Source organism: Hylobates moloch, unplaced genomic scaffold (assembly GCF_009828535.3).
Source record: "Hylobates moloch isolate HMO894 unplaced genomic scaffold, HMol_V3 SCAFFOLD_18, whole genome shotgun sequence".
NCBI classification, from domain to species: Eukaryota; Metazoa; Chordata; class Mammalia; order Primates; family Hylobatidae; genus Hylobates; species Hylobates moloch.
In genome coordinates, this window is record NW_026652293.1 from 35,180,837 (window position 1) to 35,198,445 (window position 17,609).

Below are 17,609 nucleotides of genomic sequence, written 5' to 3' on the forward strand. Positions count from 1 at the left end.
AATGGTGATCATTAAAAAGTCAGGAAACAACAGGTGCTGGAGAGGATGTGGAGAAATAGGAATGCTTTTACACTGTTCGTGGGACTGTAAACTAGTTCAACCATTGTGGAAGACAGTGTGGAGATTCCTTAAGGATCTAGAACTAGAAATACCATTTGACCCGGTATATACTGGGTATATACCCAAAGGATTATAAATCATGCTGCTATAAAGACACAGGCACATGTATGTTTATTGTGGCACTATTCACAATAGCAAAGACTTGGAACCAACCCAAGTGTCCATCAGTGATAGACTGGATTAAGAAAATGTGGCACATATACACCATGGAATACTATGCAGCCATAAAAAAGGATGAGTTCATGTCCTTTGTAGGGACATGGATGAAGCTGGAAACCGTCATTCTCAGCAAACTGTCACAAGGACAAAAATCCAAACACCACAGGTTCTCACTCATAGGTGGGAATTGAACAATGAGAACACTTGGACACCGGAAGGGGAACATCACACACTGGGGCCTGTTGTGGGGTGGGAGGAGGATGGAGGGATAGCATTAGGAGATATACCTAATGTAAATGATGAGTTAATGGGTGCAGCACACCAACATGGCACATGTATACATATGTAACAAACCTGCACGTTGTGCACATGTACCCTAGAACTTAAAGCATAATAAAAAAAATAAAAAATAAAATTACTGGATTCTATTCAAATTAACTATTAAAATACAAAGATAAAAACTCAAAAGCTTACAGTTTAGCATAGCCACAGATAATTAATAGTAAAGGCATTAGGCATCTTTATTCAGCAATAGTGTTGCTTTGGGGATGTGCAGTTAACCTCTACACATAGAATACTCTCCTTACAACAACAGGGAAGCTGCAAGGTATTTTTCATGAGTTCAAACACAACTGGCTACCAGTGGAAATTCTAGCAAGCTACAAATAATTCAGGCTAAACTTAAACATATCAATGATTAGATTAATCATAGAGGATTCACTTTTTAAATTCATTCATTGATTGATTAAGTGAATATTTATTAAGCATTTACATGTACTAGTCATTGTTCTAAGACTCATGGATACTGTTTGAACACATCAGCCCAAATCCCTATCCTCACAGAACTTACTTTGAAATTAAGGTTAGGAGTGAAAGAAAAATTTGAACACAGGTGGGACACAGTGGCTCACACCTGTAATCCCAGCACTTTAGGAGGCCAAGCTGGGCTGATCACCTGAGGTCAGGAGCTCAAGACCAGCCTGGCCAACATGAAGAAACCCCATCTCTACTAAAAACACAAAAACTAGTCAGCGTGGTGGTGTACACCTGTAGTCACAGTTACTTGGGAGGCTGAGGCAGGAGAATTGCTTGAACTCAGGAGGGGGAGATTGCAGTGAGCCGAGATCCCACCACAGCACTTCAGCCTGGGCAACAGAGCAAGACTCTGTCTCAAATGTACATATATATATGTATGTATATATACATATACACACAAACAGAGTAAGAGAATAAAATATAAACAGGTAATTGTATTTTAGGAAAAATGGCCAGGGAAGACTTCTTTGATGAAGTGATATTAAAGGAAGGGCTTGAATGAAGTAAGAAACATGAGAGATTATCTGAGTATGGTGTCTTGCAGGAAGAGGGAGCATTTCAAGCAGAGAAAGCAATCTGTTCTGACTCAATCAATACAAAATCAAATTCATAAGTGATTGCTCCATGACAACAAGACCACATCTCAGTCAGTTTATTTTTTGGCACCCACCTCAACATTTTGTATATTGTAGGTGTCAATATGTGCTTGGGACTGAGATAAATGGACTTGTAATCCATTTCTTGCATATGTTCACTAGCTTAGTCTATTAGCAATTACTTTCATTTTATCAGAGTTTACTGAATATCAACTATGTGTCGAGGATTGTCAAAATAGAAAAACAATTTTATTCATTCATTGTTTTAAAATGTAATTCTTCCATTAAAAATCAAAATAACATAAAGAAAAAGGAATTAGAACAATGAAGTTGAAATAAGAGTCAAAACTACCAAAAACACATTAAGTGGCATCCATTAATGTATTACTTCAATACATGCATGTATATGTTCACTGAAGCACTATTCACAATAGCAAATACATGGAATCAACCCAAATGCCCATCAATGATAGGTTGGATAAAGAAAATGTGGTACATATACACCATGGAATACTATGCAGCCATACAAAAGAATGAGATCATGTCCTTTGTAGAAACATGGCTGCAGCTGGAAACCATTATCCTCAGTAAACTAACACAGGAACAGAAAACCAAGCACCTCATGTTCTCACTTATATGTTGGAGCTGAACCATGAGAACACATGGACACAGGGGCAGGGGAACAACATACACTGGGGCCATACCTAGGTGATGAGTTGATAGGTGCAGCAAACCGCCATAGCACACCTTTACCTATGTAACAAACCTGCACATGCTGCACATGTACCCCAGAACATAAAATGAAATGAAATTGTTTAAAAAAAGTTTCAAGATTTTCACCAAGCCAGGAACAAAGGATCTGAGAACTACATTTAGTAGTAGGAAGTGATGGAGATGTGTTATAGTAATTCAATTCTCATTGTATCTATATTTGTGTGTGCATGTGTTACCAGAAGGTGTGATGTTTTTGTATGGCCTTAGTGAAAGCTAAAAGCACAATAATGAAATATAGCTGAGCAAAGCCATTTATGGAGAGTTAAAGAAAAGTACTCCAATTAAGTTGCTTTTTAACGCTCTAATTTGATTTAGAAACGAAACGTTACAAATTTAGCAACAGGTATGCTCATTATAGTCTTTAGACTTTCTTTCTTGAATGTGAAAGTGTTAACATTTCTAACTGGGTTTTACTTGGAACCTAGGGACCAAAAATTTAAAACTAACCTCTTGAAGACCCATGTAGAGTGCTCATATTTTGAACTGTCAATGGAAAGGAAAAACTCAGGCTGCATATGTAACCTTTGTAGGCTTCAAAGGTGATTTTTATTTCAAAGTTAAAATATCTGGCCTTATGCTTCCAGCCATGATGGAATAATGAAATAGAAAATCTATGAAATGATGGATCATGATTCCTGAGAAAAGGTAAAGAAGCAGGGTGAGTTCAATGCATGTCCAGTGTACAGCCTGAAAGCAGTTGCTAGGCTGCAGTGTAGAGAGGGGGAACCCAGACAGAGACTGGCATTTGTTCTGAGTTAAGGTAGAGATCAGAGTTTATGGAAGGCCAAATGGCTAGAGATTGCAAGAACAAGTACCAGAGATGAAGGAGCTGCGCTGAGATAGAGCTCTGAGAATCTGCTGAGGCATCCCCTTGAGTCTGGCTGAAGACTGATAAGCAATTGTGTGAGAGGAAACTACTCAATGCTGAAGAAAGAACCTCACTCTGAACAACTGTCAGAGCTTACACAGAGTTAGTCTTAATTCATGTTTCTACCAAGCAACGTATTTACATGGAGCATCCGCAAGAATCATTATATAGTTATCACCATAGTAGTAACCTTAGACTAACTGGTGCTCCGGGCCAATTCTAATAAAGGTTAAAAGTAAGCTTCAGAAGGATCAAACTGATTCCAAGTATCCCAATGGCGCCAGGACAAAATCTATCACCACTTTAAAAAATACAAAAAAAAAAAAAAAAAAAAAAAACCCAGCAGCAAACAATGTATTATCTAAAAAGTCCAATAATTAATAAAAAGATAGAAAAATGAGGATAATAAACAATAGAAAAATAAACAAATTAAAAGACTAAAAATAACAGAATTTGTAGACAGGATCTTTTTAAAAAAGTACTACAAATATATTTCATTTGTTCAAGAAGATAGAGAGAAAGAGTAATATAAAATAATGGAAGAAAAAAGTAAAGGCTATAATCAAGAGCCAACTGGAAATTTAGAGAAGAAAATCTGCAATGAAAAATTACAATGCATTGTATTGCCATCATATTAAACACTGCAGAAAAAAAAGTAAATTTGAAGATGTAAAAATAGAAACTATCATATCCAGTGTTTATAAATAACTTCACCCTTTCAACTCAATTAGAAGACAAATAACATTTAAAAATGGGCGACAGATTTGATTGACACATTTCACCAAGGAAGAAATATGAATGGCAGGCAAATAAACACATAAAAATATCTTCAACATCATTAGTTACAAAGGAAAACATAAATGAAAACCATCACAATGTGATACCAAAGACATCCACTTGAATGGCTAAAATTTAATAAGACTGACAATACAAAGCTGTTGAAAATGTGGAACAACTTAAACTCCCATACATTACTAGTGGAGATGCAAAGTATTATAACCACTTTGGAAAACAATTTGGCAGTTTCTTCTAAAGTTGAACGTATACTTATTATACCATCCAGTAATCCCCTTCTGATATATTTATCCAGTAGAAACGAAAACCTATGTTCATACAAAACTTGTACTCACATGTTCATGCCAGCTTCATTAAGAATCAAAAACTGGAAACAACCCAAATGTCCATTAGCTGAGAAGTACATAAACAAATTATGGAATATCCATAAATACCACTCAACAATAAAGGAACAAACGGCTGATTCATAAAAACAAGGATGACTCTCAGAAGCATTATGCCGACCAGATATGAAAAACTACACACTATTTGATGTTCTAAAAAAGGCAAAACTATAGTGACGGAGGGAATATCAGTGATCACCAAGAGTTCAGGTGCAGGAAGGAGATTGCTTAGAAAGTGGCAAGGAATAAGTTTTTAAAAGTGGTCACAATGTTCTATGAAAACATTGCCCAATAGAAATATAGTGCCAGTCACATATGTAATTTGAATATTTTACTAGCTATATTTAAAAGTAAAAAAAAGGTAAGATTAATTTAAATATACTTACTTAATATATAAAAATATGGTCAATATATAATCAACATAAATTATTAATGAGATATTTAAATTTTATACTAAGCCTTTGAAATGCAGTATATATATATATATATATATATATATATATATAAAATTTTTTTTTTACTTATACCGCATTTAATTAGGACTAGCCCCATTTCAAGTGATCAGTAGCCACAAGTGGCTAGTGGGAGCCATTTTGGACAAAGTAGTCTATGTCATAATTGTGGTGGTTGTTATGCAACTGTATGCATTTGTCAAAACTCATAGAATTGTATATTTAAAGTTGATATTGTTTATTGCATGTAAATGATCTCTCAACAAAGCAGTTTCAGCGAAAAAACCCAGGAACAGAAAGTTAAAAACTGCATGTTCTCACTCATATGAGGAAGCTAAAAATGTTCATCTTATAGAAGTGAAAAATAGAACAGAGGATACTAGAGGCTAGGAAGGGTAAGGAAAAGGGTATATGCACAGATTTTTTAAAGGATACAAAATTATAGCTAGATAGGGGAAATAAGTCGAAGTGTTCTATAGCACTGTAGGATGACTATAGTCAACAATAATATACAGTTTCAAATAGCTAGAAGGAGAATATTGGATGTTCCTAACACAAAGCAATGATAAATTAGGGGGATAATGGACATACTGATTATCCTGATCTCATCGATACACATTATATGTATTGAAATATCATTATGTAGCCCATAAACATTTACAATAGCATGTATTGATTAAAAGTATAAAATAAAATATTTAAAAATTTTAAAAGCAGTTAAAGTAGTTGATTTGTGGGTTAACATAAAAGACCTTTTCTCCCACACTTGAAGGTGAAGCTCAAGGATACAGAAGAAACACAAAAACAATCAAACAAGAAACAAATCCCTGTGAGAGGATTGTTATGATCTAATTGGGAAAGCAAGAGTGATACATACTGTATTACATAGCAATCCATGACATCATATATCATAGAGAACTAGCGTGGTTCACACTAGGAGTTCAGCAAATTGGCTATGGCCATTAATATCACAGATTCTGAGTTGGAATAACAACAGACATACAGAGAAATTGGCAGGTTATTTTTCTGTGAATCTTGTCACTACTTAGTCCTTTTGTAGTTCAATGCAAGAAATATAATAATCAGGGAACCTGATTTGTATCCCAGGTATTCCACTATTAGCTATGTGACACAGTTCCTTTGACCTTAGTTTCCTCTCCAGAATTACAGTAATTGCACCATATGTCAATTGCCTCATACATACTCAATGCTATGTTAGACACAATACATCATTTATTTCTCTCTACAATGTAATTTGGCAAGTACGACTACCCAAATTTTGTAGATAAGCAAATTGAGACTTAAATAAGTTATTTGCTCAAGATTGCAAGCTATAATAGCAAGTATGTAACTGAATTTAAGCAAAGACTCTTCCAGTTCAAAAAGTCCATGTATACTCTACTGAACAGTATTACCTCTCAAAGTGGAGTTTAAACTAGATGTTCACCAAGATGAATGATGCTTGTAGCACAGAATAGTAATTAAGAACTCAAATTCTAAGGGCATACAGGACAAGGCTGAAATTCCACCTTTGCTTCCGAAGGGTGTGATCTTAGAAATTTTACTTAACCAGTCAGTCTGTTTCTTCCAACTGTCTAGTATGCAATGGTTAAATGCAAAGACTTTAGAGTCAGACTGCATGGGTTCATTGCTTAATAGTTGTATTACCTTGGGAAAATTACTTAACCCGTATATTCCTCAATTTCCCCCATTTAAAAACAGAGGCATAATATTTATGTCTGCAAAGGTTATGAGGACAAAATATGCTAATATGAGTCAAGCATTCAGAATGCTAGCTGGCCCTGTAAATGTTAGCTATTATTATGGGGCTTTAGATGAATTCAGAGATCACTTTAAGTTCTAATGTCCCATGATTCTAGAATTAATAAAACACTGTGCAAACAACAGAGAACCATCTTTACTATGAAATTAACCCAGTTTGTGTCTTTGCCTTAAACAATTCTAAAGTGATTCTCAAAGTTTGTAAGCCAAGAGAGTGGCTTTTAGTTTTTAAATGACTAAATCAGCTTTGCACAGTAGCAATATCATAGCCAATGAGGTTTATCCGAGGCGCTGTCATTGCTAATTGAAAACTTCAAAGGACTAAAACTTAATGCAGAAAAGAAGTTGATTTTAACACAATTGTTCATATTAAATGAGGCCAGATTTGGATTTATATAGTTTCAGCTGCATGGTTCCTTGACTAAATGGTAGATCTTTGAGTCTCTTCTGTTATACAAGGACTGTAAACTCAGTTTATCAGCTTGAAAAATCATTAATCACTAAGTTTGCAGAAAATCTGAAGCGCTGTCATTTCTCCAAGCTACCAAGCATGCTGTATGTCTCAGTCTTTAAGATTTCTCCTCACTCTGCCTTGAATTGTCTTCCTCCATTTATCACTCCTTAGCTTCTTTCTGGTCTCTAGTCAGATTTCACTTCCTCAGGGAGACCTTACTTGATCACTTTTTAATACTCTAATCCATTTCTCTTCATATCATTTCTTGCTGCCTGACTATGAATTATAATTTATTAGATTATGTGTTTTTGTCTATTTCCCATGATATCAAGGACTTTGTTCAATGGAATATCCACAACACCTAAAACTGGGCCTGGCATATAGGAGAAGTTCAATAAAAAATTGATTGAATGAATGAAAGAACATCAAGGGCCCAAATGATTTCTGGGTCCCTTCTACTTTTCCATATTTGTCTTAATGATATGAGGGGCATAAGTTGTGTTATGCTTTTTTTCCCCTCATCTCAATGCAGAATTGAATACATCAAATTCCAAATGCATCACTTTCAAAATGATTGCTAAGCATGTGATTTTAAAGGTAACTTAATAAAGTTTCTTGGATAAATAAATACATAAATAAGTGGTTCTATTTAAATAAAGAAGGCATTTGCTTCAACTAAGTTAGGCTTAGTATAGCTTACTGGTTAGAAGCCTCAGGAAAGCAAGATTGGAATAAATCTTCCTCTCTCACTGGCTGTGGTCAGCCATGACATACGGTCCATCTTGATATCAAGACTCTGACCCAAGTTACTGCACAGAAGAGTGGAAATATAATGTATTACACTAAAAAAAAGCACAATTTTAGAACTCAAGAAAGTCCTAGATTTTAATCCCAGCCTCACTGGTATCATGTCATTCAGGGTATGCTTTTTACACTTTCTATTTCTCAGTTTCTTAATACAAAAAGGGAGAAAGCAATACCCACCTCATCATGTGGTTTTTAGAATTAAATGAAATAATGTATATACAAATACGTAATAAAATCATCTTAAATAAGTGCTATTTTCTCCACCCCCACCCCATTACCATGCTTTTTGCCTGCTCTGAGCCTTAGGCCTTCAATCTTCCTGCCTGGATAATTGACAGTGCTGCTGGACTTCAGCTTCTCCTTGGTTCGACCCCTAGTCCACGAGCACAGTCTGTCCGAACGCCCTATTCATGTCACAAACCCTGTCCTACTGGGGCTCAACTATTTCAGTGACTTCAGAATTAAATTTTCACCCTCAAATCAAAGTCTTAGGTGATTTTTTAAATACATTTAATACTATCACGGTTAAATTGTAACTATGAACCACATTTCCGAACTTTTTTCTAGATTGTTTCTGCTAAATGCTCAACATGGCCTATAGGAATCCTTTTGAAACCCTCCAAAATCTCCTCTCATTCTAGGTTCATACCCACTGACAGAAATGAGAACTCCAGGTCTCTCTGCTTCTTTGGGTTCCTCTGAAGTCTTTGCACATGCTTATCCTTTTGTCTCTGCTGTTCCCCACCCACACCCAACTTTCTCCCAGTTATGCTTACCTAGGCCTTCATCTCTCAGCTTAAATGCTACTTCCTTTGAGAAGCTATCCCTGGACACTCTACCCCCAGATTAGAAGAGGTTTCTTTGTTAAACTCATGGCTTAATCTATCTTGTGTTTACAGCATCTTGTCTTTACAGTATTTGTACTTTTGTTTGTATTATCATTTAGCTAATTTATAATTCCTAAATATTTTATTTTCAAGCTTCTTGAGGCTGTAATCATATTTAATTTTGTTCTCAGTTGTACTCTGAGCACTTGGCACAGAACCTGGCACCTAATAGGTCTGTAATAAATATTTAATTAATAAATGAATGGTACGCAGAGGACATAATAAATATTTAATTAATAAATGAATAGTATGCAGAGGAATATATACGGTAAGTCCTCATGGATAGATTCTTGAAAAGTATGACTTTAAGTGAAACAAGGTACTGTATATACTGTATGCTGTCGGAACTGAACTCTTGTTTGTATCAATTAAACTATGGTAAAATTAGTTCTACTATCCAATATAACAGTTCACTTAAAGTCACAGTTTCCAAGAACCTATCAACAACAAGTGAGGACTTACTGTACTCTAACTCAAAAATTTCTGATGTATTAATTATATTTTTCTCCTTTTCTAAGTGTGCATTACTTTAATCTGGGGATCCTCATATTAAATTCCGATTTCCACTGGAAAAACCAAAGGAGTTATTGAGTCCTGGTCATTCATTAATCCAATCTTTTATACTTATCACAAGCCACCTTCTATGATAGGCACTGAAAATGCAAGGATGAATAGCAGATGTTGCACAAATTTTACTCTTAATTGTGTAAATTTATATTTCCTTCTTCAGTTGACATATTACGGATTTTAGATATATCACCAAAGATTACAGTTATCCAATATAATTTGTCTTTGTGAATATAGAAGGAAAAAACAATTAAGTACATAAAAGTAGTAAATGTCGGTCATGCTGCCATGGAAAATTTACTTCTCAGTATACATTAACAGTTATTTAATGGCCTCCACCAATAACCCTTGAGATTGCCATAAAACCTCCTAAATATACTTTATTAGTAAAAACAGGCAGTATTATTGGTTCCTACTCTTGAGCAACAACTCTGCTATTTTAATAAATGACCTCTCATGTAATTCTTTTAAGTGTCTAATTTTCATCTGCTGGATATGTCTAAGTATGTGGCAGTCAATTAGAAGAGATGGAAAAAGGATCCTGATTTCAGAAATCAAATTAGGATCATGCATATAACAAACACAATGAAAGAAATCAAATAACCATGTGATTTTACTTTGCAATCGCTACGTAATCATTTATTAGTGTCATTAATGCTCACGAAGACAAATTTCTCTGTTTTAAACAGAGACACTCAGTGAGAAGTAACCTGATTTTTTTGGAATTTCATTCTTTAGGAGGGCTTTCTTCTGTGTTTTTGTGAAGTTGCCCATAAGAGTTATGTCATTACATATAACCAAGGAAACCACAGGAAACTTGGTTGCTAGGAAACCCCTGAATTGTCTTGATGAAGATCACCGCAGTAGGCTTGGCTTGAATAGAACAGATGCTAGGAAAATAAAATTACGAAGTTACAGTCACTTTTTTTTAAACCTAGGATGTCTCGTTAATTGGCAGTTAAATCTTTTCACCTAAAGAAACTAGAAAAACTGTTTGTCATGTCTGAAAGGCCATCACATAGGTGGAACAGAGGCCACAACAGGGTGCTGTCAAGGGCACTGTGATGGTGTGTGAGACTCTACTCCAATGAACACAGTTTTTCTTTTCCCAATTAATTTGGCTACCTAGGGAAAGGGGTGTGGTGACAGCTACTGTCATCTCAACTGAAGGATAGATTTTAAAGAAAACACACTTGTAATTAAACATTTTCAGACCTATGACTTTCAACATTCTCTAGTTTCCTTCATACAGAGTAAAAGAAGTCCTTGCCTCTTTCTCAAAAATGTTAAGATGTTTTTTAATTATGAGTAATGTCAGTGTCTATATACATACAGACACACAAATATATATATATATATATATTATTTTGTCATCTAAGACTTTGGGGAGCTTGTAACTATTTGTTCCTCTGAGTAATTTGACTATGATAACACTTATAAGAACAAAGGAATGTCCCAAAATTGGTCAAGCTGCTGAACCATCCAACATAAGTCCTCTCTTATGAGGTGATAGGCCACCCAAAGTTCCCCTCAAAAATATCATATTTATGTTCCAATGACCTGTCCTGCCCTCGATGGTATATAATTGATGTATTTATAAATCTATCTAAACCTATTTAGAATCTAAGTATATTTCCCGCTGTATCACCCCTGGAAGAAATAGACTTTATAGCTTTATAGCTCGTCCATCATAAGAAATGATACTTCCTTTTATACCAAGCCTACCTCTGAAGGTAATCCTTTCTTTCTACTATTCTACAAATACATTTGCCTTATAAATTCTCTTGTCTTTCTACAGTTTTGTTTTCTGTATATTAGCTAAGGTCACTCTCTCCTGAAATTCCTATCTTGTCCATGATACCAACCAACTTTTGTTTTTCAAAATGAAGTTATGAAATGTAATTCCTATCATCCCTTCTTCTTTCTTCTAAGAGTTGAGTTTGTCATCTACATAGATCAAGGGTATAGGAGATATTTTTCCATAAGTAGATTTTGAATTTTAGTTTATATACAAATAGATAAAATCTTGTGTGACCAATGGAGAATTTTAAATAAGGTGGATAGTATAAGCAGGCAATCAGATCATGATAGAAAAATAACTCTATAATAGCATAATGACAGACGTTTTGGTGTAGAATTATCCTGTGAGCAAAGATAATGGCTCAGAAATGATTTGAGTACTTCATAATACACAGAACAATCAGCTGTTTGAGACAAAAAGCCAACATACCACAAAACAAACAGTTTACAAATGTTTAAGAAGTTGATGTGATTATATCTTATGCAGTCTTAGCAAGGTGACTGGCTAAGCAACTCTTTTATAGAGTGCCTATGAGAAAAAAAAACCTCTGTATCCTCAGAAACAAGATGAGTAGTTTGGGGCCATTGCAAGGTGAATTAATTTTACAACTTTATCTAAAGACAGCCATTAATAAATGAAGTATCTGTGAGAAGATCTACATCAGCATGACCACTCAGTCCTGTCCTTGGCCCTATCTTGCTTTCATTATTTTTATTTTTATTTTTTAACAATTTCTCAGATAAACATGGAGATAACATTTTCAAGAAATCTGAACACAACACAAATCTGAGAGCGATAGCCACCATAAGGTATTACAAAATCAAAACACTAAAATTGAGTAACTATCTAAAATGACGGATGCAGACTTTAATAATAGCTGCTATGTAGCGGATGGCTATTGTTTACAAGGTACTTTGTATACCTTGTCTCTAATTCTCACAGAGTTTTCGCAAATTCAGTATCATTATTTCCAAAAATGAAGAAACTGGAGCTGTAAGAAGTTGTGTAACTTTCTTCTTTTTTTTTTTTTTTTTGAGACGGATTCTCGCTCTGTCACCCAGGCTGGAGTGCAGTGTCGCGATCTTGGCTCACTGCAAGCTCCGCCTCCCGGGTTCACGCCATTCTCCTGCCTCAGCCTCTCCGAGTAGCTGGGACTACAGGCGCCCGCCACCACGCCCGGCTAATTTTTTTGTACTTTTAGTAGAGACGGGGTTTCACCGTGGTCTCGATCTCCTGACCTCGTGATCCGCCCGCCTCGGCCTCCCAAAGTGCTGGGATTACAAGCGTGAGCCACCGCGCCCGGCCGTAACTTTCTTACAGTTAGTCAATTAGTGACAGAGCCGGGACTTGAGCCCATGTCTAGTTACCTCTTTACCAGCCAGACTGGCTAGCTTATGCTTTCATAACAACAATGTCAATCTCAGTGGTTTAATGCAGTACATTTTATTTCTCATTCTCACTACCTGTCTAATGTGGGTCATATGGAGAACTCTGCTCAATACAGTCACTTCGGAACCCTTGTTGACAGGGCTTCTATCTCCAAGGCTGCAGATGCAGAAAAAAAGGATGTGACGAATCACAAACTAACCCTTAAAGCTTCTACCTAGAAATGACATGATCTGTCTACTCACATTTCAAGAGCTAAAAGCTAGTCACGTAGCTAAATCTTACTTGGAGATGCGGGGGAGGGGAACAGGAGGGATATAATTGTATTGTTTCCGGGAGAAGAGAAAAAAAGCCCCAATGACTACTAGGCTCTGAAGCCCAAGTTCTGACCACTTTACTTTGCTGAATATTCAATAGCATGACATTGAAAAAAGATAAATTCACAGGCTTCTACTTCACTTAGTCTAAAAAGGTGCAAAAATACAAGTATAGCATAGGGTAGATCTGACACAGTAGCAAAAAAATGTAAAAATTTTTAAGAATTATTAGAATAGAATCTGTAAATGAGACATCTATGTAATGCAGCTGTACGAATAGGTTATATTAATAGCATTGTAAAGTCATGATTCAGGCAGACCAATAATTAGCCCCCATGCTCCCAAATCCATATCTCCTGTCTAGACTTCCTCCTGAGCCCCAGGCTTCTTTATCTGACTAAATACTAGATATCTCCAGAGGTTCTTGGATCTCATCATCCTAAAACTGACTTACTAACTTCCTGTCCTTAAAAAATAAATAAATAGCCCTGTCCTCACAGATGCCTTGTCTGAGTTGACATAGCACCAGCCAATTCCCTAAGTTAGAATCTTCAGATTCACTGTGTCCTTCCCACCCCTCTTCTCTGCTTCAAACAACCAATCACCAAGTTCATTTAACCTTTACTTAGCAATGTTCCTCCATCCCAACAACCTCAGCCCAAGCTGTGGTTCCTCAGCTAGTCTCAGAATTATTGCCATAAACTCTTAACTGACTTCCCTGCCTCTAGTCTGGACTGCTCTAAATCATTTTGCATACTTCTGCCAGAGTAATCTTTCTAAGATGCTTTTTAAAATACTGGTCTACTTGCCATTGACTGCCCTTTCAATACCCATAGGAGAAAGACCAAGCCCAACTGTATAGAACATAAGGAACTTCACAATTTTGGTCCTACATTTCTGGCTTTATCTTTTGACTGTAAACCCTCATTGCAATATGTGAGTATAAAGAACAGGTACAGACTTATCCACTAGTCTCTGAACATGCCAAGCACTCTGTTCTTCCATAACTCCATGCCCTCGTGCATGCCGGTCTCTCTCCCAGGCATAAGCACCTTTCTCTTCAAAGTCTGGTGAATTTCCACTCAGTCCTTTAAGACCTAACTGAGATATCACTCTTCTCAATTAAACTTCTCTCTTTAAACACCTCTATTATTATCTTTGTCACACTGCATTGGTGTTATTTCTTTACAAGTCTACCTCCTCTACTCAACTACACACTGTGGTAAGAATTAATTGCCCTAGGACTTAATATGGGCCCTAAAGTTTTGAAAGAATTAGGATAAAGACGAGCTGGAGAATGAAATGCTAATTGGAAGGAACTAATGGTGGAGTTTGCAAAAATCAACACTGGGTTAAGGTTTGCAGAAACAAAGAGTCAAATGTGAAAATTCCACTGGCATAACAGAAAATTAATTTATACAAAGTAAAATGTGGTTATTAAGAGAAATTATAAGTAAAATATTATTTACCTAATCATAATAAGAACACTCATTCAAATTCCCTAATGATTATGACATAAAATAAGAGAGTGTGGGCTTTCAGAAATGTAAAGAATAGTTCTGAAAGCAAATCATAGTAAATTCCCAGCCCTGGCCAGGTGGCTCCAAAACTCAGCTGACCCTTTACTCTACTCCACCTATCATCTCCTTTATGAAAATCTCATGTAGAAAAGATACAAAATATTAACATCACACCTGACTGCATGCTCTTCAAGGAATTTTAAATTAGCACAAAGGAAAGTGTTTCCCTTGAGAGCTATTCTGGCATCTTATACTCACATATTGCAATTGGTATATGAGGCCAAAGCAACATGCTTTTAATAAAACACGCTATAAACATGGGATGGGGTGTTTTTCATTACCCTGGTGATAATTCCGCTTTTTTCCCATCGGAGTGGAGAGACATTGAACCCCACTGAGCTGATAAAATAGGCTCGATGAATCCCTATAGCGAGAACAGAATTAGCAGTGGGATTGCATAGGTTTCCCATCACAAAAGCCTGGGTAGCATTTTATTATTGAAGTTGTCTGATTGCTTTGGTTCAAACTTTTTCCCCAATTCTTTTCTTTCTCTGTTTTAAATCACAACAAACAAATGAAACAATAACACAACAAGCAGCGGTGTGGGATGAGCTCCTCATCATCAAAGACAGCTGCACAAACTTGCAGTCAAAACATCTATTTTTCAGTCTAACAGAGGCAAAGCTTGTCATGATTCCCCATAACCTGTCAAGACCAAGGGAAATATGTACTGCATGCCCTGGATCTTCGTGCTGTGCGGTTATAATGTATTCAGAGCCAGGGAAACATTCTAGTCAGAGTACCCAGCCACTCTGCTTCTTACAGCAACCTATTGTTTTGTTTTCATCAGCTGTCAAGTTATTATTTCCCTAGCTGCATGTAGGGCCCTCTAGATCTCCCTTCTCCCAAAATAAAACTTCTCAGGTGCTCTGAGAGCTGCTTTCCATGAACGTAAATGCAGGGTGTGCTGCTAGCTCATATTAAAACTTCTCCATTCATTAAATGTGCACCTTCTCTCATTATTAAGAGGACATTTAAATTTTCCTGTCTGCACTTCTGTCATAAAAATTCCATTTTTTATTCAGTGACTTGTTCCAAGCCATTTCATCATTCAATGCTTTATGAAAAATTTAATGGTGTCTATTCCTCTAAGTCCCACTAAAATTGCTCCATGTCCAATGTTAGCTTCAAGTCAGCCTAAGAACAGATACTTATGTCTCAAACCTGTAGGTTCATCCACTTACTCCCTAATTCAATGGTTCTCAAATTTTAGTCTACATCAGAAGCACTTGGGGAGGTTGTTAAATCCGCAGCTGCCCGCAAAGACATTGACTCAGGAGGTCCGGGGTAGGGCACAGGGATGTGCATGCTGACAAGCATCCCCAGGTGATTCCGTTCTACACACTGGGGACCACAGCTGAGCCAATGAGAACAAAGCCTGGCATAGGTATATTTCCAGCCCCATCCTTACTAATCCTGGTATTTGGTGCATCCTAAATGAGTGAACCAACACATCCCTAAGTCCATCAAGCTAATCCCACATCCCCCACCATCCCTGCCCTAACTCTATGCATGTGACTGGCTGTTCACTTTGGTTTCTTGATCAGTACCTCTGTTTCCAACCAAAACAAGAACTGTGCCTGTAACATCAGCCCAATGCTTGGGACTCTGCCTTGTTCCCAGCAGAGAGAATCCCTTCCACTGTAGTGCTAGCCACAGCCTAAATTTCTAGCAAAACCTAGACAGATCACCAAGTAAAATGAAGATACTACCACATACTTGAAGAAAGACTAAAAGCAGCCCAGACCTACCATATCTGATCCTCACTTCCATACCTGAGCCTCCAGACCCCTAGAGCATTGATTTGGAACATCACCTACTTTGAGGGTTGATCCCTCAGCCCTTCTACTGGATGAGTTTCTTGGGGTCTAAACCAGAGTTTGCTCTGGTCCCCACCTGAGGAATTGTTATTAATGTATTTCACTTTGTTGCTATGATGTCATTGGCCAGACTGAGGGTCATTATAAGAAAGATTCCTATGAAGCTCTTTATTGTAAATACTGTAATAATGTTTGCAAGGGTGTTCACTACTTTACTCAATTTCCTCTTAATGAGAACGCACGGGGAGAAATTTCTGTCTGGTCTTGATACCAAATATAGATTTACTGCTTATGAGCAATTGATTTGCGTTTTATCTTCTGAACAATACGTTTTGTAAGAGAGAAGGCTCCTGTTTTTTCACCTTTGACTGATAGGAAACAGGACCTACCTCCAGCACTGTATTGTATGTTTTAAGTCACATTCCCAGCAACTTTGTCCCCACTTTTATTTTTCTATTTTCTTTCACCCTAACGTGTACTCTCTTGTTATATTTTCTATCTCTCTCGTAAGCAGTATAATTTTTTAAATTGAATTAAGGCTTACCCTTTCTGTACTGACCACATGGACCCAAGAAAATAAGATAACTCAGTGGCTGAGGATGACAAATAATCCTGTCAACAAGCGTGTATTATGTATACACTTCAGGCTCAGAAAAACTGCAACTCATCTGAGAGATTATGACATAACACGGAGTGCTCACGCTTAATATACCTACAATGTAGCTGAAGAAAGAAGACTGGCACATACAGAATAATACCATACGATGCAAGTGTAAAGGTTAGGAACAAGGTGATATTGATGGTTAGCATTTCAGGAGTTTAACAATGAAGGAAATTAGTGAAGGGAGAGTTAGAGATTTTCCAAAGAGTTAGTGATTTTCCAAAATAGATAGAACTTAAACCAGCACTTAGGTTATGGAGATAATTTAAGGTTTCTGTATTGATAGAATGAGGAGAAAAACATTCTGGGTCAAACGAGCAGCATGGAGGAGGGACAGCGAAAAGAAGGAGGAATTTGAGATGAAACAGACATGGATTTGGATCCTGGATTCTGAACCTCTCGGAATACTTTTCCTCACTTGTAAATCAGGATAATAAGGTCTATGAAGAATCTTGGTTTCATAAAAATTAAAGATAAACTGTGGAAAACAGCAAGTACAATACCTAGCACCCCTTAAGCACTCAAAGGCTAGTCATTTCTATGACAATAGTGATAAGTCTGGAGGTAGGATTGAGTGTCCCCGG

At 36.6% G+C, this 17,609-nt stretch overlaps 1 protein-coding gene and 1 pseudogene across 2 annotated transcripts in view; one reads left to right on the forward strand and one right to left on the reverse strand.

Moving 5' to 3' along the window:
• Window positions 1-17,609, reverse strand: part of PDE4B (phosphodiesterase 4B) — a 587,629-nt gene that overhangs the window by 278,392 nt on the left and 291,628 nt on the right. The window lies entirely within an intron of this gene.
• LOC116458197 (U4 spliceosomal RNA) lies at window positions 6,989-7,110 on the forward strand (annotated as a pseudogene).